We start from the raw sequence: 23,087 nt of genomic DNA, 5'->3' as shown, positions 1-23,087 counted from the left end.
TAGAACAAACTTTCCAAGAAGACACTACGGGTGTGGACTTGTTTGGTTTTCAAACCCCCAAATTTACATGCATGAACTAAGCAACCATAATGCCCCATAGGTTGGGTGTGCACTTCACAAGTTTATTATTGCCAACCAACTTTGAATATTGGTTTACTGTCTCTGCCCAAGCAAAATGAAAAAGACTGAACAGAAAAGAAGATCCAGCATCCTCTGAACGCCATACTGGTTTAACACATGAGAAATTTAAAGCCATTTATTTTTATCTCACACCCGTAACTCAGCCATCAATCAATCCATGAAGAGACCGGATAAACTATAATGGTAATGACACAAAATACTTTAAGGTTTTTTTGATAGTCCACATAAAAGGTATTTTGCCCAAATTTAGCATTTTAGACAACCAGATGCTGTTGAAGCACATGGATAGAAGATCATGAATAAAGAGCCCAGATCATGGGAAGCAACAGACAAAGGTACTGTAAATACAATTTTGGACATTAAATGAGAAAATCACAGATGGTCATGGAGTAGAAGGCTTCTGGGAGGTTCTAGACAGTTGCAGCAATGCTCAATTTTAGCTTATCAGTAAAAAGATATCTAAAGTACCAAAATGGAGCAGTAAAGAAAATCCCCTCCATGTTAACCTACTTTTACAAAACTGGATGTGAAAGAAAACACATCAGAAGGAACAATGATGACTGCTGTATCTGAGTTCATGGGCCAGGTAAATTAGTTATGCCATGCCCACTTCCCCAGTTCCTATAAAACTGTGTAACAGACTAAGAAAGCAAAGTATTTTCTTCTTCCCTCATGTTGGAGCATCTGATCAGATGTCAAATACAGAAGAATACCATTAAAAAAAAATCTCTTGACAAAAAGAGTGATTCTCTAAAGTAAACAACTTTCTTTAAATTGATCTGTTTTCAGTGCTTTGGTGTGAATAGTAAAAGAAAGAACATCAGCAGCAGGTGGTAAAAGAAATCAAAAAACAACTTGGCTCTCAAGTTTATAGGGGTGGGAAAGAGAAAGAGTTCCAGAACGGAACCTAGATTAACATTTAAAAAACCCTCTCAGATTCGCCTTCTGGAATCAAAACCATGCTGCTTTACAGACATAAATGCTTCATTGGGTATTATGCTTAGTCACTAGCTTAACTTGCCCTAAAAACGCGTCTGGAAATGGCAGGACTACCTGGCCATGTATTAGATGATGTTGTTCTCCCCCCAAAATGCTGTCTGTATACACATACTTCTCTCTCCTGTTTTGTGTATGCAAATGACTCTAAACCATCACATAAATACCAATATCTGATTTGTGGTAATTTTAGACTGAATGATAAAGGAGTCATATTCTTTATTACCTGCAAATACCTAGGAAAAGAAGTAACTTAATACTCAAATATGCAAAAATTAAATACTCAAAAGCTGTATACCCCTAGGGAAAACATGTTTTGTAAATACCCTACTTAATATCTCAGAAGTCATAAATTAAGCTAAGAATAACTTTGTCATCAAGAATTCAGCCTGCTGGGTTAGCAAGGATTTCAGCTGGTAAGCAACTTCTATCTTCATTTTCTGGATTAGGAAAAGGAAAGCGAAGGAGCCAGTCAGTCCTCCTAATTTCATTGTTCCTTGATATGGCCAGTGAGAAAACTCTCAAGAGAATTTCTGCCATTACCAGAAGGATATTAGACTGTGGGCTACTTACCAAAACATCCTATTACTTCCAGAGAAAGCTGATTTTCTCCAGAAGTGGCCTTCCCAGAAGACATACACAGTTCGATGGCAGGAGAGGCAGCCGACAAGGGAAGAAGGCTGTATAAACAGCTTTACTCTAAACAAATTACTGTTTTGGAGAGCAGAATATTTGTGGACGCATTCGTTTTGCATTATCCTGGGGTTCGCTGACTGATAGTTTAAGCAGTGTCTGAAGTCAAGCACTCAGCTGAATGCAAAGCTTGAAGCAGCTTTGAAACTGACACTCTTCTGCTCTGTTACAAGATGGACTTCGGTCTACTACAAAAGTTCCTATGCTCATTCACAGACAGTTTCTGATAATCAGATCTCCTTTCCTGCTATTTCTAGTGAGAAGTGGGAGCATTGTATTTGTGATCTGCATAGAAAGACAGATAGCTGAATCCTTCTTAGGGCTATTTCTAATCCCCCTTCCTTTCGTTAAACAGCAGTGGCAAGACTTTTTACATAAAAAAAATACATCACTGATGTGTAATCCTGTACTTTTCCGCCTCTGTAAGTATGATGCATAGGATTTATGCCGGGAAAGTACATTTTGGAGCCGAAAAGTTCTGATGGTATCTCTCCTGCTGATGAGATGAACTTTGCTGATGATATGAATAAAGCGAGCACAGTCACTTTAGGCAATCTTTGGAACATCTAAAAATTATGCATGGCTGTATAAAGCCATGGAACCTCAGAGAGCACTACATCAACCTAAAAGAAGACATCTCTTTTTCAGTCTTTAACCAACTACTGCTAAAGCCACAAACATTAAATGCAAGTGTAACTCATAAAAAAAAAAAAAAAGCAGATCTTGATTTTCAGTTGCTAGTCTATTTAATTTTTTCTTCAATTAATTGTTCTACTTTCTTTTTTCACGTATACTGTTGTATAGATATTCTAGATATTTTATTTAGATTATTTATTTTTATTCTAACAATGGCAATACTGAAATCAACTTTTACATCAAGAGATTGAACAACTGATATAAAACATTCATACCTGTACATACATAACAAATTCATAATTTTGCTTGGATCTTGTAAAGACAAAATAAACATGCCAGAGTAAAGAAAATAAGTTTATTATTAAATCTAAACACCTTCAAAAGGTTTAGATTTAAATTGCAATCCTTAAAACTATGAAATAATTTTATTTTATAAATAATTATTAATAATTTTGTGTTTCTGCATTGCAATTTGCTTGCAGGGTTGCCATGCTTCATGTTAAAGCTGTGAATCAAGGACTCACTGACTGTTTCCTAAACAAATTGGGAAGTTGTCATCAGGAAGCATCTGCTACCCTGTTGCTCTCATGTAAAATCATTCTTGTGTTATCATAATGGACTATTGAGCAGATGTTTAAAAGCAATGTATCTATTATAAAAAGATAGGCAGCAACCACCTAATTAATTATATTAGTTCCGTCATAAATGAATTATCACTAATTTTAATTGATATAAAATTGTTCTCAACCTTTAAGTACCCCCTAAACAAATTAAGTTGATTTGTTCCTTTTTAAATGCTGAATTATTTAAATCAATAGATCAGAAGTGATGTAGGATGTCACTCTGAAAACAAAATAATGCAACTTTTTTTTTTTTTTTTTTTTTCCTTCTGATGAAGATGACAAGTTAAAATCTCGTGGTTACAAGTTAATTTGAAAGCAGGGGAGAGGTGCAGGCCTGCTTTGATCTTCTTCGGCAGTAGCTGCGCTCCGCAGGCGTCAGGAAGGCACGGGTTCAGGCAAGGTTACTTTTGGGAGGAAGAGCTCCGATGGAAAGGGAAGGCCCAGGGGAGCGACAGGGAAGGGGCACAGTCACCTGATGGAAAGGGGATTCTCCTCTGCTGACATTACTCCAAGCCTTTCCCTCTCCCCACCTCACACACAGGCCTCCCTGACTCAGCCCAAACTCCCTGCGCCTGAAGCCTTTTCCTGGGGACAAGCAGTGGTCTGAACGGCAGCAGCAGGCACGTCGTTTCTCCTGGGTATTGTCCCTTCACTGCTGCCTTTCTCCCAATTCCCATGTTCCTCGTCTCTTTTTTTGGCGCCTTGACCTCTACTTCCTCCTGCTCCAGGCGAGCCTCCTGAGACATAAAATGCTGCTGCAGGAGGTCGGCGGGACGGGGCCGCGAGCAGGAAAGGGAGGAAAAGGGGACGCAGGCACCGCGACTGGCACTGGTCGTCCCATTACAAGGGGGAAGAGGGAGATGCAGTCCAGATCAGTAACCAAATCTGATTTCATCGCCTTGAATACATTCACGCTTGATTCTGTTTTGGCCTCCGAGCTGGAGAACTAATGTATCGTGTACGTACTCCTTCACACATTGCTCCCATGTGGTGCTCCTCTCCCTCCAGAAACGGCTGTGAGCTCCAGTGTGAAGCACAAGAGCCTTCCCGGAGCAGCTCCCCTCCCGGTTCAACACTTTCCCTTTGGCAAACGCAGAGATCTGAGCATGCAAACTGAATGGCAGGACAGCCTTCCCCTCATCAGATAGAATTAAAACCGCGCTTAATGTGGAGGGCGCGGCAGCGTGGTGAGATTGTATCTGCGCTCTTTATTCTTCCTCCTGGGTGTTCTCCACTTTTATTTGGACCGTGCCTCACGTCTTTGCCTGCAGCCCCCGCTGTGCTAGTCTCTGCAGGTCATCCTGCGGCTGGTTTCTGTCCCTCTGGTGCTGGCTCCCAGGGCAGCCGAGCCGCCCTTCCCCTGCCACGCTGAAAAAAAACGGCACCAAGTCAGAGCCGGCAGCGAGGCCTGCAAAGAGGCTCGGAGCCCCGGGGCTGCCGTCCCCTAGCAGCCATCCGGACCCTCAGACCCTCGCCACGAGCTGGGGACGGTGGCAGGAGGCACCAGCTGGGATGACAGAGCGGAGGCTGAGCTGCCAAGCAGCCGAGCGCCTGGATTGCAGTCTCAGAGCGAGCCATTATGTGGAAATCGCGAGGCGGCCTATAAAATGCAAAAAAACAATCCCCTTGCAAAAATAAACATCCTGGGGATGAAAAAAAATAATAATAATAATAAAAAATAAAACTTGTAAGAACCTCAAAACCGTCCTAGCACATGCTTTCTATTTTAACACAGTAAGAGAATTTCAGTTTGTATTAAGTGATTGCCAGCATTTTCCTTTCCCTATTAAATGCTCATACTATGCTAAAACTTAGAGGCCCTAATCACACTTGGCCCACTGTATCACGGCCTGTAAAAACACAAAAATGTGGACATCTTCCTGAATAATTTAAGTGCAAGATGAATGGTATACAAATGTCTCTGCCACCAGTTTCAGCTTTTTCATATAGTAAATAAATTGCTCGTTTATCTTAACTCTATATGAGGAATCCAACAATCTCCACATGTTTTGCAGTACGGCCATCATTAGTGACAGATGAAGCAATGCAAGGATGACAGAAGAGACTTGAAAAATGACAAACTTACCTGATGGATTTATATTTTTATGCTACTACACGATCCTCCCTACTATCTTGGGTTTGTTCAAATCCAATTAGCAAAGTGAAGAACCTGGTTAAATACTGCCCTCCAACAACAGAAGGAAAGTGGCCCTTAAATCACTCAGTGATGTTACTAAACACCAAGCCCAAAGAGCCTTGTTCTGGAAGACACAGCTTCCTTGAAAAGCCACTAAGCCACCTATGGAAAGCACAGATGTATGTTGAGGTAAACAATAAATGGATCCCTATGGGTACACGGAGCCCTTAAACAAGTCATTTCACAAAGGAAAATCTCCTAACTACAAGTCAGCACCCTGACACCGATAACAGCAAAGAATTCAGTGATTATTAGAATGACTTTCTCCCGGAAAATACAGGTTACTAACAAAAAACACAGCCTTTTGTCATTCAAGGCATACCAAAAGAACAAAACCAACACTTCCACCCCAAAAAGATGCAGCACATAAAATTTTAGTAGTCCCTCATGCATTAACAATCGTTTCTAATGGTTGGAAATTAGATTTGTCTTTTGATTGCTTTAAAACTGTTATCACAAGTGAAAGCAAAATCTATTCAAGTGAAAGAAGCAATGGACCATGAAAACAGAACAGTTGTGATTTCTTTTTTTTTTTTTCTATGTTCATATAAAGGTGGTGAATTCTTTCAAAATCAACTCTTCATTCTTCCTCTGTTGTCACATGTAAAATGCAGAATTTGGTGGCTCTCCTCCTCCCCCAGAAGAGACATTGTTCTTCTTTTTTATGTAGGTAAGTACAAGGACCCGTTCTGAACAGGGCTTCAGTGCCGGAACAATATGTCAGAAGAATCCCTTCTGGTGGAAATTACAGCTAACAGCAAAGCTAGGAAGCAAGGCAAATCAACCAGGAGAGGGGGAAGGACAAAGTCGAGCATGGAACGATGGGCTGGCTGACCCCAACAACTCCTAAAACTTCTAAAAAGAAGCACAGTGTTAGTAGAGCCGACACTGAGAGCGACTTCATTGCATGACCAACGCGGCTTTTGCAGGGAACCCAGGCACATCATGGGCTGGAAGAAGGTTTTGTGGAACCAAATTTTGGCCAGAGCTGCCATGTGCAGCCATGTCCTTCAGTGGTTGTCACCTCTACAGATTTATGGATGTCAATTTTACCATTCTAAGACTGAAACAAGAAAATTGCATTCAATAGAAAATTTGGGAATTTTATACCCACACTTGCATAAAAATACTTGCAAAACATGCCAGTTCTCCGCAGCGCAACCACATGAGGACAAACTACAAACATGCACTTGTATACATATATACGCACAGAGAGAGGTGAGTTTCAAGGTTCATGAAAAACGCATCAAGTGGGCATGACTATACATGGCTGCACAGTTAGTTTGCAACAATTCTTAGAGTATAAAAGAAGTGTAAACCTGACGCATGGACTAAGTTGCGTATCATTCAATTTTATCTGGGAAACAACAAATTGCAGCATTTTTCCATTACTTATGTTATTATCTTGCATTTGTACAAATTGTGAAAAGTTATTCCTATAATGCTAAGCACTATTGCATAAGATTATTGCTTTTTTTTTTTTTTTGGTCTTAAGAGCTTCCGGGATTGGGCTCTACACTTCATAATAATATGCTTTATCATAGGCAAAAAAGGAAAAAAATATTGGGATATTAGAAGAGAAAGGTAACAGTTCAGCTGTATTTTAGGTCAGTTTTATCTTTTTAGAACACGGATTATTATTTCTGTATTGAGAATCTCAGCAGCAACCCAGTTTTGGCCACACTTAATTCAATAGGGAGACTGACAGCAAATTCCTACAGCTCTTTACTTTACAGAAGACAAACTCAAATCCTCATTAATTTCTCAGATGGGAAACTGCATGAAAATGGTGCCAAGGCTGACAGTGTTTAGCAGTAATTCAAGTGAAAACGTTACAGACAGAAATGCTCAAATTGTCACAAAATCTGGCATTATAAAAACATGAGATTTGAAGTTACAGGTTGTAATTAAAAGCGGCTGGATGGGAAACGGAGATGGTGCGGTTCAGAAGCCTGCTGCTGTGCTACGGACCCCAGGTAGCCACAGCAGGGCCAGGACAAGCGTTTCAGGGGTTGCCAGCTCTAATGCCCACCCTAAACATCACAAGAAAAAGGCACAACCGGGCCACTCAAACCACCAATGAGAGGTGAACGGTTTCCATCACACCACTCTCTGCAATCAGGGTAATTAATGGCTGCATGCTGCCTAGTTGGAAAAGGAAATACTACCTGATTTCCTTTATGTCTGTCAGAACCTGGTTAAATAAACAACCTAAAAGTTACCTGAGATGCTACACTAAGCTTGGCCATAACCTATACTACACAATCACAACAATTAGAAACCATAACCATAAACAACATAGCTTAATTACAACTAGTGTATTTGAGTATGAGTATTTATTTGAGTCCAATTAAATTAACTACATGTTAAGGCTGAAGCACATATGATTCTTCTATTATTAAAACAGGAAGAGAAAATTAAAATATAATGAGCTACTTCAAAATCAATCTCAATTCAAAAAAAAAAAAAAACTATCATTCAGAATAGTTATCAATTTACTTGTAAGTTCTCAAAAAAAAAATCTCTGGATTTGTTCCTACACTTATACAAAAACTAGTATCATACTAGGATCCAATAATGTTTTCTTTTTGAAAGATATAAACATAATAAATATTTTTTTATTCTTTTTTTGAGGAACAGGGCTGGACTTTACCAAGTCAAATGAGTTCAGCTTTTACCTGCTTTAAAAAATGGCTAATTTTATTAATATATGATGTAATACAGATGTACTTACTTTCTACTCTTCAATCATTGTTACGCAGGAAACACAAAGCTCCAGATTTAGACTTGGATAGCTCAAAAGCCCTTCGGTTCATTTTCAAACAAAATGCTCTACATACTGCAAGTATTAATAACTATAATGTTATCAAATGTCATTGATCACAACTACCCCAAATGTATATTGGTGACATTCGTACTGGATGGAAAGACAGTACTGAATGCTTCTTTTATTAATGTGATCTCAAATGAAAACTGCCATGCTGTATTACACGATACTATTAATTTCCAGGAATGCAGAACATAATAGAACTCAATGCAATTTTAACCGCTAGCAGGCTTTACAAAGAAGTAATTGTAGTTTGACGAAATGTAGCTAAAATTCGCAAAATTCAAATGAGAAGGCACAATGCAATACATTCTTATAATTAAAAATAGACTGTTAGGGCATTTTCTAACAATAAAGATAGCTATACTGTATTCCTTTTGTTGAGTAACAGTTAGGAGACTTTCTTTTGGGCAAATAAAGAAAACACACAAGCAGAGCAGGATCCCAACTATAACAATACACCACCAGTAGTTTTGTACAGCTCAGTACAACTGCACCTGGAAGCCAGCTGTACTCCAAAACCAAGGACTTGAAGCCAAGTAGAAAATTTGAATGAACAATTTACAATTTTCCCAACTGGAATGAATCCTCTAATAGTCTCCATCTTCAGGCAAGCTTTGTTTCAATTGACAAGAAAGCCCAGTACCAAATCAGGAACACCTAAATAGTTTTACAGCAGTATGAAGCTCAGAACACCTGTAATGGTCAACAAAACTATATAAATACAACAGACAGCCAACACCACTGTAGCAAAAGCTTTAAGAAAATCAAGAAATGGTACACACTGCACATAGGTATGCTTGGCTAAGCTCCAATACAGTGTTGCCATAGATAATTTACAGAGATGCAAAATCCAAATAATCTGTAAACAACTAAATACATCAATTTATCTCATTTAAGGGAGTTCTTCTGGTAGCAGAAGTAATTGCTCAGCAGTAGGTGGAGAGACCTGAAGAGATTCTTCTCTATACAGATGTTCCAGAAGCATATCTAAATTTCCCTTCACATTTTATAAATAAGCTATGCAAAATACTTCTGGCAATCATCAAATTGTTCAAAAAATTGTTCAAGCTTTCCTCTTTTGGGAAAAGCAGAAAACTGGAGATGGAGAAGGAGAGCAGGTATCCTCTGGATGCTGCATTCACCCATCCTGTGCCACTCCTCCTCCTGCGTGGGGAAAGCTGGATGCACATTTCTCTTCTTTCAGATGAGCAGTTCAAGCACGAAGCTGTAAGGCATTTCGGGTGACGCCTCTCCTGTCCCACCTCATACGAGCCACTAAGCATTCACTGGAGCAGGGAGCAGAGCCCAAGTATTCGTGGAGCCAGGTGAATGACACCATGCTGTGCTAACCTTTGCAGATGACTTTTGTGCTCAGAAGGCACGAACCGTGAGAGGCTCAACAGACCCAATTTCCTTGACTCGATCAGAAAGCGATTCACTCAGTGTCCCACAGGACCAGAAACACGGCATACAGTAAGAAGAGAACTAGGAATCATATACATGTGCACAGGAAGAACCAGAATGTAGATTTGGCTGATTGCTACACTTTACCTCCTCTAATTTCCCTCAAAAGCTATTCTATGGCTACTGGAGCTAATTTATTCTTTCAATTTGATTAAGGTATCTCAGGGACCATTTCATATGTTTGCCCCTATTTACAACAAACTGAAATCACAGCTAAGACAATGAAGTATTTAATTGGTTAAATTGCTCTTGCTTTTCAAAACTGAGATATTCCAAGTGTCCCGAAGGCATTTAATTCCAAAACAGGAAGCCAAAGAGGAGAGCACTCAGCAATTCTAATCTTGCGCAGATCTCTTGGAAAGCATTTTCCTAAACATTTGCTGAAAGAACCATTTATTGTACTGCTTGCTGCTGCATGTACCCCAAATAGGGTCCCACAGAAACTGCAAGGTATTTACTACTTAATTCATTTCTGGTTATATAAAGGAATAAATCTAGAATCAACTATGAGCATGCCTTCCTAAACATTTAACTTCACGCATTTGCAAAACAAAGGATGTAGAGGAAGAAAAAGCAACTAAAAATAAATTAAATATATTATTAACATCCTATGCTATAACTTTATTCATAAAGCAGAGCCTATGAATGATAGTGATGCTCCAGAATCAAAGGCTCAATTGATTTTTTCTTAGCTCCTGTTTATAGCTTTCTGCAGCTCAACTGCAGTCCCTGAAGGTATAATTTTAGAATAAAGGCCTGGTGTCCATATGATATTTTAAACATCACCGCAGAGGTCCCTATTCCGTTTCAGGTACAAGACGACCTCTGCATTTTGACCTTGCCAAGTACGGAAATAATATGCAAGCAGATCAGGAATTTACAGTTGCAGCAATCAGTTCACAAGTACCAGGACCCTTCATATGTTGAATGCTACAAAACAGTATGCAGTTCATAGAAAAAAAAAGCAAGTGTTGGCCTTTTACATTGAAGCATATGTTTTCACAAACGTTTGCACACGAGTGCACATGATGAGTAGATATATAGATGTTTGTTCTAACAGGCTGAAGCACTCAAACAACAGGGGCACAGGAAGTGAATTTGCCTAACTAGTCCAGTTTCCTTAAACATTATGATCTGCTTAGGTGACTTCGTCATCTCTTCTCGAAGGACTTTTATTCTTGCCATTCAGGATGCAACTTCCAAGCCACAGATCGAGACAGACATGCGGGAAACTACTAAGTGTCCCTCATGCCGAGACAGATGATAAAGCCCAATTTCCACAGAAATGACTCACAGATGACTACACGAGGCAGAGGAAAATGCTCAAAGAAATGAAGGTTTAATGGAACTTTTGGTGGCAGTTTTGTGACTCACTGGGATTTACCTTTTCAAGGGAAGGAAAGCGGAGGCATAATATCAGTGTTGATTATGAGATGACTTATTGATTAACTTTGTTTGGAAGTCTGGGGGAAGCTTAGTTACTGGTAGGCAACCACACAAAACTAACTTCTCTCTACAAAAAGATATCATTTGAGCTTGGGTCACTGATGTTTCCACTCAAGTCTAGTATGGCTAATAAAAGTGTTTTAAAATAGGAAGTTGGAATGAAAATGCTGTGAAAGATGTCTGTTATCCAAACAGAGAATAAAGCCATAAACGAAGAAACAGAAATATATAATTTTATTAAGAAATTAAATATATATAGAGAGAGAACTTGGGTAACACGGAAAGAAGCAGAGACTTCTTGTGGGCTTTTGGTGCTGGATCCAAATCAAAGTATTAAAGAAGTTCCTCTCTTTGAGAATAAGTGCTTTCAGTGCCTATATTCCATCTGTGAATCATGCAGAGAAATATGAGTAACACAGATGAAGATAACTTAGTTAGGGTCAGAATCATCTGGGGGAAGAATTATAAAAACAGGGTTTACAATAGTACAAAAAAGACCTACAGGATTTTATCTGGGTAAGAATCTCTCAAATGCTGCTAAAGAGATTAGTGATGGCAGGAACTGCAGGAGACAAACTCTGTAGCAATATATCACATAATAGATGTTCCTAATATTGGCAAGACTTTTCCTTAGACATGATATTTGAATTATTTCTTCACCAAAAAGCCACTGTATTAACAACAAATGATTTGTACTTATTTTAACAAAGCTTCAAGACTATTGCAGGACAGTTGTTTATGCAAAATAAGTCTGACTCAATGATTTCAGTTGCACATAAGTACAAACAAATACGAAAAAATAGGTGTACACATGGTGTTAAGCATATTTGACTGTTATGTCTTGTTCCAACATGCAAAAACAACCAATTAGAAGGTTTCAGATCAGGTGGGAGTCTCCACTATCGGACTGACAGAGATCCCTGAAATTTTAAGGCCTTGCACAGTGTGGGCTCTGCTTTCTAGGATCAGCTAGGAATGTTATAAATTAAAGAAGTGGCTTTTAGTATTTTACAACAGATCTTCACCTTCTAAAATGAACTGAGAAATGCATTTTGGCCTGTAATATGCAGATTATCACAGCTTTTTTATGGATCTTCCAGTACTGAGTATTTGTTGAAAGAAACTGTCCATAACAAGCCCTTCCAAATCTAGTTTTTTTTATATATTTTAAATACTTGAAAAATTAAGGAAGATAATGGTTTAAATCAGCTCAGAAAAAAAAAGGGGGGGGGGAAGGACAGAAATCCAGAAAAGGCTTAAATGTATTTAAATGAGAGATACAAAAACTGCCTAAAATTTACATCCTGAACCACCAAAAAAAGAGTGCAGAATGAAGCTTAGTCTTAGCTGAAAGAATAATCACCTCAGAAAAGATGGAGGGAAAAAAAAAAAGCACCACACAACAGCAAACCTACAGAGAACAGAAGAATGACAAAAAAAAAAAGCTGCATCTTGAAGTCTGATTTAGAAGAAGAATGTAAAAATCGCCAAAATTCAAGCTGAAGTTACACTGATAAATGGCAAAATGCTCACCAGACATGAGTAAAAGAAAAACAAGGGAAAAAAAAAAAAGTCATGCAAAAATGTAATCAGACTGAGGTTCAAGTAAAACAAATTAATAAAAGAACAGCCGCAAACCTGATTTCAGATTTTGTCTCAGTGCACTGTGCATGCACTCAGTGTGCTACTGCAGAAGATGGGAACATCATGTAATTGTTAATGAGGACAAGGGCACACTCATCCCATGACACAAGAAGTATACATACAGCAGCAAGGGTTGTGCTTTTATAACTGAATCCTATTGGAGTGAAAATACCTGAATGGAAAATAACAAATGAAGTATCTGCACCTAAGAAAAGGGGAAGAGGGGAACACAAAAACTATCTAGATAGCTGTTTTCTGACTTCAGTGCTTACAAGGGTTAGAACAATTTCTGAAGGAAAGAGTAATTAAACATACAGAGCTATATTGAAACACTGGCAAAATGTATGTAACACAGGTTTACCAAATAAAGACCATGGCAGACTAACTTGATATCCTTCTGATAAGATAACTAAATTAGTGGACAAGGAAATGCAGGAGACCTAATCTGCCTGGATTCAGTAAAACACCCAATACTGTGCCAAATGGAAAATTATTATTTAAACTGGAGAACATGAGGAATACATTAAAAAGTAATGTATAAGAAACTGGAAAAAAAGGGAAGATAATAATGGGATATGCTCAAAGAAGAATTACTGTCCAGAACACAGTTGATTAGCTGGGTACCTCCAAAACTTATCTGCAAAGTAATCTTGGTTAAATTTTTCCTTAATAACCTGAGCACAAAAGCAAGAGATTGTAGACAATTTTTGCTGATGATACAAAGTTGTGAAGCACTGTCAATAGAGCAGGGATAGTGTTACAGGAAATGGAGTTTATAGCACAAGTGTTGCCACATCAAGATCATCCACAAGCTGATCTCAGCTCTTCTCTCCCTCTTTGTCACAGAAGTATTGACAGTATCAACAAAACAAAAGACAAATGCCCCTCGTTCTCATATTGCAACTATGGGTTCTGCCTACATTTCACAGATCTCATTTGCTCTTTTTACAAGAAAAGAGAATTTGGACTGCTGACATCCAAGCAATTTCCATCCTACGAGGAACTCCTGAATTTTAGTATTTACGTTTTTGTTTTTTACTTTATTCAACACAAAAGTTAAATATGAGCATTTTTCACTCAACAAAAACTTTCTGGTTAGAAACACTAAAATACTAAGAATGAAAGTGTATTTCCAAATTACAGTGTGCTGAACTGACTGACTTAGAACCAGCTGGACATTGAATTTGATAACCCTAGAAGTGTACACAACCTAATGCAATTCTGATTCTCAGCCATAAAACAGGGCTTCTATCTCTACCAGGAGGCATTCATAGGCACTTCACTACTCTGCTGGCTACACAGTCAAAGGAAATACTACGCTCTACCAACAAAACCATAACACAGTTTTCCCCAGCAGAGCACTGGTGGGGAATGATGCAAAAAAAAAAGAAAAAAAAAAAATACGGCTATGCTGGGCAATGCAGCATATTGTTGAACTACTATTAAAAAAAAAAAAAAAAAAAGAACTTTCAGAAAAGTTTAATACATTGTGACACCTGCTGTGGGATTAAGCTGATCCTATGTAAGCTACTTTGTTTTCCTTTGTCTAATTAGAAAAAAAAAAAAAAAAGAGAGAGAGAAGAAAAAGTTGACTTTGTAAAGAACAATTTTTCCATTAAAAAAAATCTCTAACACCTTCACCTCTGCCACAGTACTCATATAGCACTAAGTAAAAAGAGAATTACAGGCTTATAAACTTGACTGTAATTATAACTCAGAAAAAAAAAAAAAAAAAAAAAAAGAGAGAGAGAGAGAAAAGAAAAGAAAAAGGCCACTTACTAGTCAAAGAAAATTCATTTATTTCACATTGATACCAGGGACACATCAAATCGTTCCATAAAGCTTTTACCATGTAACAATAGTGAGCACACTGACAAAGTGCTTCATGAGCCAAAGCATGCATTTACATGACAGACTGCAAAGCCAAAATCAATTTATTGCAGCTCACCACGTACAAACCTCTTATATCGGTTTTGCCCCTTGCCTCTGCCAACAACGGGCTGCAAACAAACCCGTGTTAAGATAAAAAAAATAAAAAACAAAGGCCTAACTTCAAAACGGCCCAGTCTCCAGCAGGGCCTGCAGCACCTGCCGCCTCGCCAGGCACCGACCAGAGCAGGCAGGGTGCTCGGTGATGTGGAGGAGCGAGATGGCAGCCTCTTCCACAGACAGCACTGCTGTCCTGTCACCAAATCCCAGGCTTCATCAGCCAAATTGATCTCGTTTGGGGCAGGGGATGGTCCTAGAAGGAGAAATGGCTAGCTGCGGATTTGGCCTATGTGCCCACCAGCAGCACTGCACTGGCACGGCCTGCTGGTTGAGCACGCGTGGGGCACACTTGGCTCACCACTGAGATGTGTTCAAGTCATTTCTTACATCCTCCTAAAAGAGCTTTCTAAAATGTCTGTACTTCAGTGGAATTAGAAACAATGTTCCCGCTTTTCCCTCAAGTATAAATGTTCATACCAACCCATTCCACCCTTCCCAGCAATTACAACAGATTTAGTAAGGAAAAAATGTATTTTCCTCCCACTGCCATTAGAGACCCAGACCTCCAACAGGAAGTCGTATTTCAAACTAAATTCAAGGATAGAGGGGGTTAAGCTAGCCCTCCGGTCTTGCTCTAATGCCATATCTTTCTCTTCATTTTTGAATTGTCCTCCAATTGCTCAGAGATATGGGTCACCAGAGAAATGTGTAACTACTTACAGTACAATATGCTAGTACTCGAACAGAAAACATGGTTGCTACTCAAGCCGAATAAACAACCTGCAGCGGGGGAATCTGTAATGATATACATGCTCTCATTACTGCAGAACATGCAGGAGGAATTCCTCACATCACACCCTGCGTTTCATTTGGACAACGTAATGTTTCCCCTCTCCCCTGCTCAGGGAAAACTGCAAAATTAAAATTGGATGACAATAAAAACAAGACAAATGGGGTCAAATTTATCGCTTGCTTAATTCCACAGATTTTAATGTGTCACATGGAAGAAGAATGTGGATCACTTCAATAAACATTGGTTATGTACAGCTTTATTGTGAAATAGTTTGGTCTGAAGTTGGGTCGATCATCTGTAACATAAATATTAAACGGTTCTGAGATTTTTATCCTCACAGTCTTTATGTACACAATGTTTTAAGTTGCACCATTTTGGATTATTCTACAGCTCCAGCTTAACAAAAAAAAAAGGCAAAATTGTCATTTTTCATAGTGGCATTACAAAATATACTCCTTATTCTGTATTGAGATAACTCTTTACAAAGGTATTTTATTTTGTTAACTTCTACCCCCTACAAACACAAGCTATTCTGTGAAAAAAAGTCAGAAAGGTAAAGCACTTCAATCAATCTTACACGATAAATTCACAAGAAAACTGAGGGTACAAATTAATTACTACTCCTTATGCCAAAATGCTGTGTTATTTCCAGACACTCAAAACAACTACCTACCTTAGAACGCTGTATTTTAGCTAAAAAACTTTAAATCCAGTTCTGAAATTGTCTATGAATATCAGCAACCCTTAAAACAATGGTAAAATATGTGACAGTAAAATACTTAAGATATCTTAAAGAATATTTTTGTTTCCAAAGCAGTCAAACATTCCAAAATAAAAAGCACATATTATTCACTGGTAAAATAACAATGAGTTTGGAAAGCCCTTTCTGTAAGAAATTTAAACTGAAATCAGCACTAACCATGCTTAACCATTTATCAACAGTCTGTACTGCAATCGCAAGACAAATATAACATAACCCTGCCTTAGTAGACTTTTGTATACATCTTCAAACCTTCACAGTTTTAGTCACTGCTGAAATCATGCTTCGAAAAGAACCTAGCAAACAACTTAAACAGGAATTATGAGTCTCTGTATTATACAATTAAGTTTAAGCACAAAAAAAAGACTGCCAAATGGTTCTGTAAGCTATTAGATTATGTTATTTCCAAAACTGGATCCCCCTATATCAGGGAAAGTAAAATTAAGTTTTCAGCAACCTTGAAGAATTAAATGGAAAAATACTTGAACCTGAAGACACCAAACCCTGTGAATACCCCAGCTGGCAGAAGATAATTACTAGATATAACCAAGAAAAAGCATATCACTGTACCTGTAAATTCTAGCATGGTAAACCCAGGCACAGAATTTGATGCCAGAGAAAGAACAATACAGGCAAGATATGTTTGTATCTTTAACTTGAACTATAACTTTAAGACAGTTAGCTCTTTCCCAAATTTGTCTTCTATTCAGATACAGGTTAATCACAGAAGTAGGTGTTGTAAGCATACTTAAAACGTAGTTTACACACTCTGATTTATAATTCTCTTCCCATTTTCCTCTGTTAGAATTCCTGTTAGCTCTTCAATCATAGAGTTCTTCCCATGGCAAAGGATCTTAATTTTTTAACACAAAACAGTAGCAGAAAATCTCAAGTCTTGATATAATCTTTGGAGGAAAAATAAAATAGAAAGAAAAAAAATGAATTTACAAGAACTAAATAAGAACATATTACTTATAACTATGAAACTGAACTTTGTATGCTAGTTTGAGCTTTCCAAAACTGACTGACCAGTCACAGCACACGTTCTTGCCCTAACTACTGACTCCATTGGTGATTTGCTTTGTTTCATTCACTATGGCAGTTGTGCATGAGCAACCTTCCTGATACATGGCAGTTTTACACAAATCCACCTGATTTGGAATAAAAAGGAAAAAGCATACAAGTACGTGCAGAATATCTGAATCATGCTAGCCTGGCAGACTGAGGTCCAGGTTTTACAAAATGAGGATGTGTTAGATAAAAATCATGTCTACACATTAACTAAAATACTCATTGTGATGAGTATTTGAGATGATCATGCACACAGTAACAGCACACAGTATCAAGCCTAGTACCTGTCTTATACAGCAGTTTTGCATCATATACTCCCTTTCAGATGCTAGTTCCATCCCGAAACCATCTTGCCTCATTCCTCCTCCTAGCCTTCTCAAAACATCACTGTGAGAAACAACCTAACTTTCAACAAGATTTCTGCAGCTTTCACCCCTTTGATATCAGATGCTCTAAAAATAACTAACTTTCTCCAGCTTATATCTTAATCGCACTGGCATTGAGGGAATTGTTGATATTACAGATATTAAATAACATACATATTACTGAGCCAAAAGATATATGCCTTTTGGAACACACAAAAAAAATCAGATGCTAGATAGAAAACATGTAACTTGGCAAACTGCAAATGAAAGAGTTATACTTAATCCTTTGTTATGGAGATAAGACTCAAAAAAACAGAAAAAATCATATACCCTGCTGGGAACCTAAAAAATTTATTATAGGTTTTATTTTGGTTTTAAGGTTTAAGGTTAGAGTGTGTTGAGAAATACCAGTAACATAAGTTATCTTACTTTATAAATTCTAAAACCCTTTTTTCTCTTCCTAAAAGATCATGCATGTATGTACCTAATACTGTTCTAGTTTCATGTTAACAAGCCTCTCTGAGATGCTACACACAAGCTCCATTCTGTTTCAGATTTCTAAAGAGTATTTATATGGTATGTCATTAGCTACTGCTGTATATGTTGAGCCTGACTTTTTTTTTTTAATGTCCGTTCTGTTTTATATTTACGCTTTCCTATTTTTATATAAGCCTTTGTCTCTGGTACGCTACACATTAATTTCTTCAGCCCCCATGAACACATTCTTTAGAAAAAAGCAGAGCAATCATGTCTCTATCTGTGCAGAAAAGCAAACAATTATACTGTCTGCTCTGAGGCTTGTCATTTTGATGAAGAAACATGACTTAGTGCTCATATTATTGCTATTGATTGCCAATCACAATTGGGAACTGTCTGAGTCACTCAGACAAAATTAACCTAAAAAGAGCACATTAATATTAGATTTTCTGGTATAAAACCATAATTCTATAATCAAGGTTAATTTTTTTTCCCGTACAAACCTCTACTAAGAGGATGAGTACACAGATGATGTATCTCTTCCACACTTGTGCCAGCATGAACATACAGGCACACCCCATCAGTGAAAGAACAGTCCTCCACAGGTCCCTATGGAACATGTACAAACCTTACACGTCCTGGGAATCCTTCTGTGGCTTACAGCAGGGGAAGAACACTAATACAGGACAAGAGAACAGTGCCTACACACAGCCAGAACTACCAGCCTTACTTCTAATATGGAGATAAAGGCTGCTGAGCAGTCAGCTATTAAAAATGAAATAGCAGTGAAGATAATACCTCTGCAAAAATGCAAAATGTTCCTCTAGTTTACCAAACAGAAATGGAAATTCAACACATTTGTAGATGACCATAGTATTCAGCCTTAGTTTTATCACCATCAAAAAAGTATTCACCTCAAACTCTCTACTATGCATTGGCTCATTTTTTTCTAACATGAAAGTAAAATAATAAGGTTGAACCAAGATTGTAAAGATGTGCAGGGTTGAGAACAAGGGCAAGGGAAGTTAAGAACAATGCTAATATTCAAAGCTCATCTATTTCACTAGGGCAAACTCTCAGCACAGATATGTAAAACGGCACTTTCAAAAACCTTTGCTCTTCTTCCAAATGACTGCACCTTCAACCAGTAGCAGGTAAGTAACATGGACCATTTAATAGCACATATGCTTCAACCTGTAGCATGCTTCCTGAATACCAGTAATTTGTATGATTGGTCAAAAAATGCTTTCCAGAAGCTGGAAGCAAGCAGAAGTGTGCGATGATCTGGGGAATTGCCCAGGGCTCTGCTTTAATCCACCTGTAGCTTGCCTGCCAGGACACTTCCTATCAGTAAGCAGCTGATGCCAGGTACACATGGACCACTCCAGTTGGCGGGAGTTGTGCCCAGCTCCAGAAAATCCCTGCCTTCTCTCAGGTTGTAGATCCCTGCTGATTGACAGCGTTACGTGCTGCTTTCCTAGGATTCATCTCCGGAGAAGAACGTTTGTCAGTTCTGTTCATTTTTAACACTAGATGACTCCAAAAATGAAAACAAATTTCATCTAGCAAAGCAAAAGATTATGTTCTTGGCTACAAAGTTGGAAACAAGGTTGCCAAGAAGAAAAAAAAAAAAGTAAAAAGCTAAAGCTATGTATAATCTGAAATTGTATTTCATTAAAAATAGCATTCTTAACTACCAGAGTGTTTCCTTGCTTAAAGGCAAAGCTCAGCTAGAGAGGTGAAGCCAGTGATGAACTTTGCTGCATCCTTCCTCCCTCTTTAATCCACCAGAACTCAGCTCTGAAGCTACACTGCAGGAGTAGAGAGCAAGTTTTCATCCTGTGAGGTCGCTCACCCAGTAATCACTTCCTGCTTGTTTTTATCAGATAGGAATGCAGCTTTTAGACTGAGGAACTACAACTGACTGTAACAACTTGCATGTCCAATACCAAGGGGGAAAAAGAAAAAAAAAACACAAAAACGGTAACCAAAGGGATTTAAACTTTTTTTTTTTCCTTTGGTCTCATCCCACCACAATTACTAAATGCTCATTACAGAGGTGGACATAAGTACTGCTTAGCATTACTGACAATAACACTTGGCGGTAGTGGTCTTTGTTCCAAGCCACAGAAGCACAGAAGCTCCCAGTCCAGGAACATAGGGAAAAACAAGAAACGTACACCAAAGAGAAGTTTTAGCAGGGAACAGTATCTATTCGTTCTGATGACTGCCATCTTATCCCGAGCTTTCTCCACATGTCCCATTCACGTCCTTCCTCTGCAGTGTCCATCTGTAGGAAATGCTCCTGCCCCTTGCTCACACCTACAGAGGGTGTGAGCATGCAATCCCACTCTTCGATTCTCATCCCACTGTCTCTCACTAAACCAAATTCTCCATCCAAGCCTAAGCAGCTATATGCAAGAAGAGCTACCCACGGATTTTGGGTAGTTTTGGATCCTCCTGGGAGGTGAGTGAGCAGCAGGAGGAGCAGACATGGTTTGGGCCCAGTGGACCTGTCAGGAGCTCCTCCAGGTGATTCCACAAACCCTCAACTTTATCCTTTTTTGCTGATCTAACACAGGCCTGGCTGCTCCTAGAGACCCCCTCCAGCACAACACAGGTGATGTGAGGAAGAAACACCTGATTGGGTTCTCAGAACACGTTTCATTTGAAAACCAAGCAGAGATGGGTTCGGGGGAAAGGAGCCTTCGATTCCCCCATCCATGTTTCAGTAAAGGAGGAGATTTCCCTGCTCTGCACCCTATTGCAGGCTCTGTAGGCAAAAAGGACTGCCACCTGTTTAGCCAAGTGTCAAAGTCATTAGGACATCCTAAAACATATATTCTCCACAGTTTGTTGGTGTCTCAGTAATAAAGGAGGTCTCCAATCATAAAGGGAAAAATGCTTGAACAGTGAACTATTAGGTTAATTCTTGATAACCTCCCCATATTTTCTTCCCGCTGTCTTCTGTTGTAAAAGTAGGTATCTCTCTGATTTGTTTTTGGGAAGGGCATACAGAAAGAGGAATCCCTAGCTCAACCTCACATGAAAACAGAAGCCAGACTTTAGAAGAATAACATCTGAGACATTCTGAGGGTAACGGCTTCTCAAAATAAGTTTTTTAGGACCCTTTACCAAGAGCAAAAGTGAAAACTTCTCTTACTTAGATACTAAAGATGAGGCTTCTATTTTACAACAGAAAACGTGCGTTCTTGTGCAAGCTGTGCTCTCATTTCCAGACCCTCCAAGCAGCCTTGCAACATCTAACAACAGCATTAACTTCAGGCTTTAGCCACAGCCATGGATAACAACAAATGATTAAAAATAGCGTATGAAGCAGGAGGGGAAGGAATCTTCTGGGTCATTAAGTCCAGCCCCATTATCACAGGTATCCAACATCATATTGTGCCTTATGCTAAATTTGTAGCTTTACCTGAACAGTAACTGGCTCCAGGGCAGTACTCTTCCTTTTGGAAACCTCCTGCATCATCTTACTTCTTCACTGACTCTAGTGCACATTTATCCACGTTCAGTTTATAAATTTTAATTCCAGTGCCAACATGTTAGTTGGGCTTAAATAGCTTTTTCATTCACAGGCATTTCAAACCTCTTTTCACCAATGTATTAACAGGGATAGACCATATTCTTTGTCAGGCTGTGTTTTTTTCCAGGCTACCCAAGATAGATACTTCTCGTTGCTTCTCGATTTTGCAGGCTTTTCCCAGCTGCAGTTGAACTAGATGATCTCTGAAGGTTCCTTCCAACTGATCTATTCTATTCAATCTCATTTTCCTAACCACCAAAACAATTCCACCTTTTTTTTTTTCCTCAGTTCCCTTATTTGTTGAGAGAGAGTAGCTGAAAATCTAGATGTACAGCACTACAGATGAGCTTTCAACAGCCCTCTTGCTGTACAATGCCTATTTCAGTTGAGAGCACCACCTGGACAGAACCTTTATGTCCATTATCAGCTCACAACAATCCTATGATCTACTAAAACACTTCTTTCTCCTCCTCCCTCATTTCCAACTAACGAGTCACAAGCCTCTCAAATGGAACTATCCTCTCCTTATACCCTAAGTGCATGATCTTATACTTTGCACCGATAAATTCCATCCCATTTCTGTTATATCAGTCTTCAAGGTCCTCTGGTTCTGTCCACAGGAATTTCTTATCTTCTGCTACATTAGCAATGCCTCCAGATTTTTTGCCATCAGCAAATTTAATTAACCCACTCCTACATCCTGTACTATAATTACTAGTTAAAATATAAGATCTACCCAAAGACCAGTTTTTGTGGTATTATCACTCACTTTTATTTTCCTCTGTGCCATGAATACAAGATGTTCTATTAACTCCACATGGATTAGAAGCAATGTATTTTTCTTTCCCCAACAAATGAGTAATTTTGCCAAATAATGCATCACGGTTCAGTATATCCACTACCTTCTATAAACCCACATTGCATTCCATCCTATATTCCTTTTCAACATTTAAACATTTCTTAAAACTTCTTTCAACAATCTGGAATACTGCTTATGTCAGGTTAATAAACCTATAGCTTTTTGCCTTTCTAATTTTTTTATTTTTTTTTTTTTTGGTATTTTAAAACTATGTCCCCAACAAGACAGACACCTGGCAAGAATTCTAGGATGGAAGTTAATCTGTTGTGTTCTACCTTACTACCATCTCTCAGATTTTGCTTTCACCTTGATCAAAATAATTCCTGTCTATATACAACCCCATTCTTAGTAGTTACCCTGCCTTCTATGAACTAGTCTATACCGAAAATGGGAATTTATTTTCATTTATTTGGAGAAGAGAGTAAAATCTAATTGTCTGCGATCTTTCCCCTGGGCTTACTTCTTTTCCTTTGATCTTTCTATACGTACAGTTAAATAACCTTTTGACATTTGTCTTAGCATCTTTTCAGATCTATTTTCAAGATATAATGTAGGCTCA

General features: G+C 38.5%; 1 protein-coding gene across 2 annotated transcripts in view; it reads right to left on the bottom strand.

The window, feature by feature from the left end:
- ATG10 (autophagy related 10) overlaps nucleotides 1–23,087 on the bottom strand; it is an 80,605-nt gene that overhangs the window by 31,344 nt on the left and 26,174 nt on the right. The gene's annotated exons all lie outside the window — the stretch shown is intronic.

The sequence above is a fragment of the Anas acuta genome, chromosome Z, assembly GCF_963932015.1.
Source record: "Anas acuta chromosome Z, bAnaAcu1.1, whole genome shotgun sequence".
NCBI classification, from domain to species: domain Eukaryota; kingdom Metazoa; phylum Chordata; class Aves; order Anseriformes; family Anatidae; genus Anas; species Anas acuta.
This window is presented reverse-complemented; position numbering and strand designations above follow the sequence as displayed.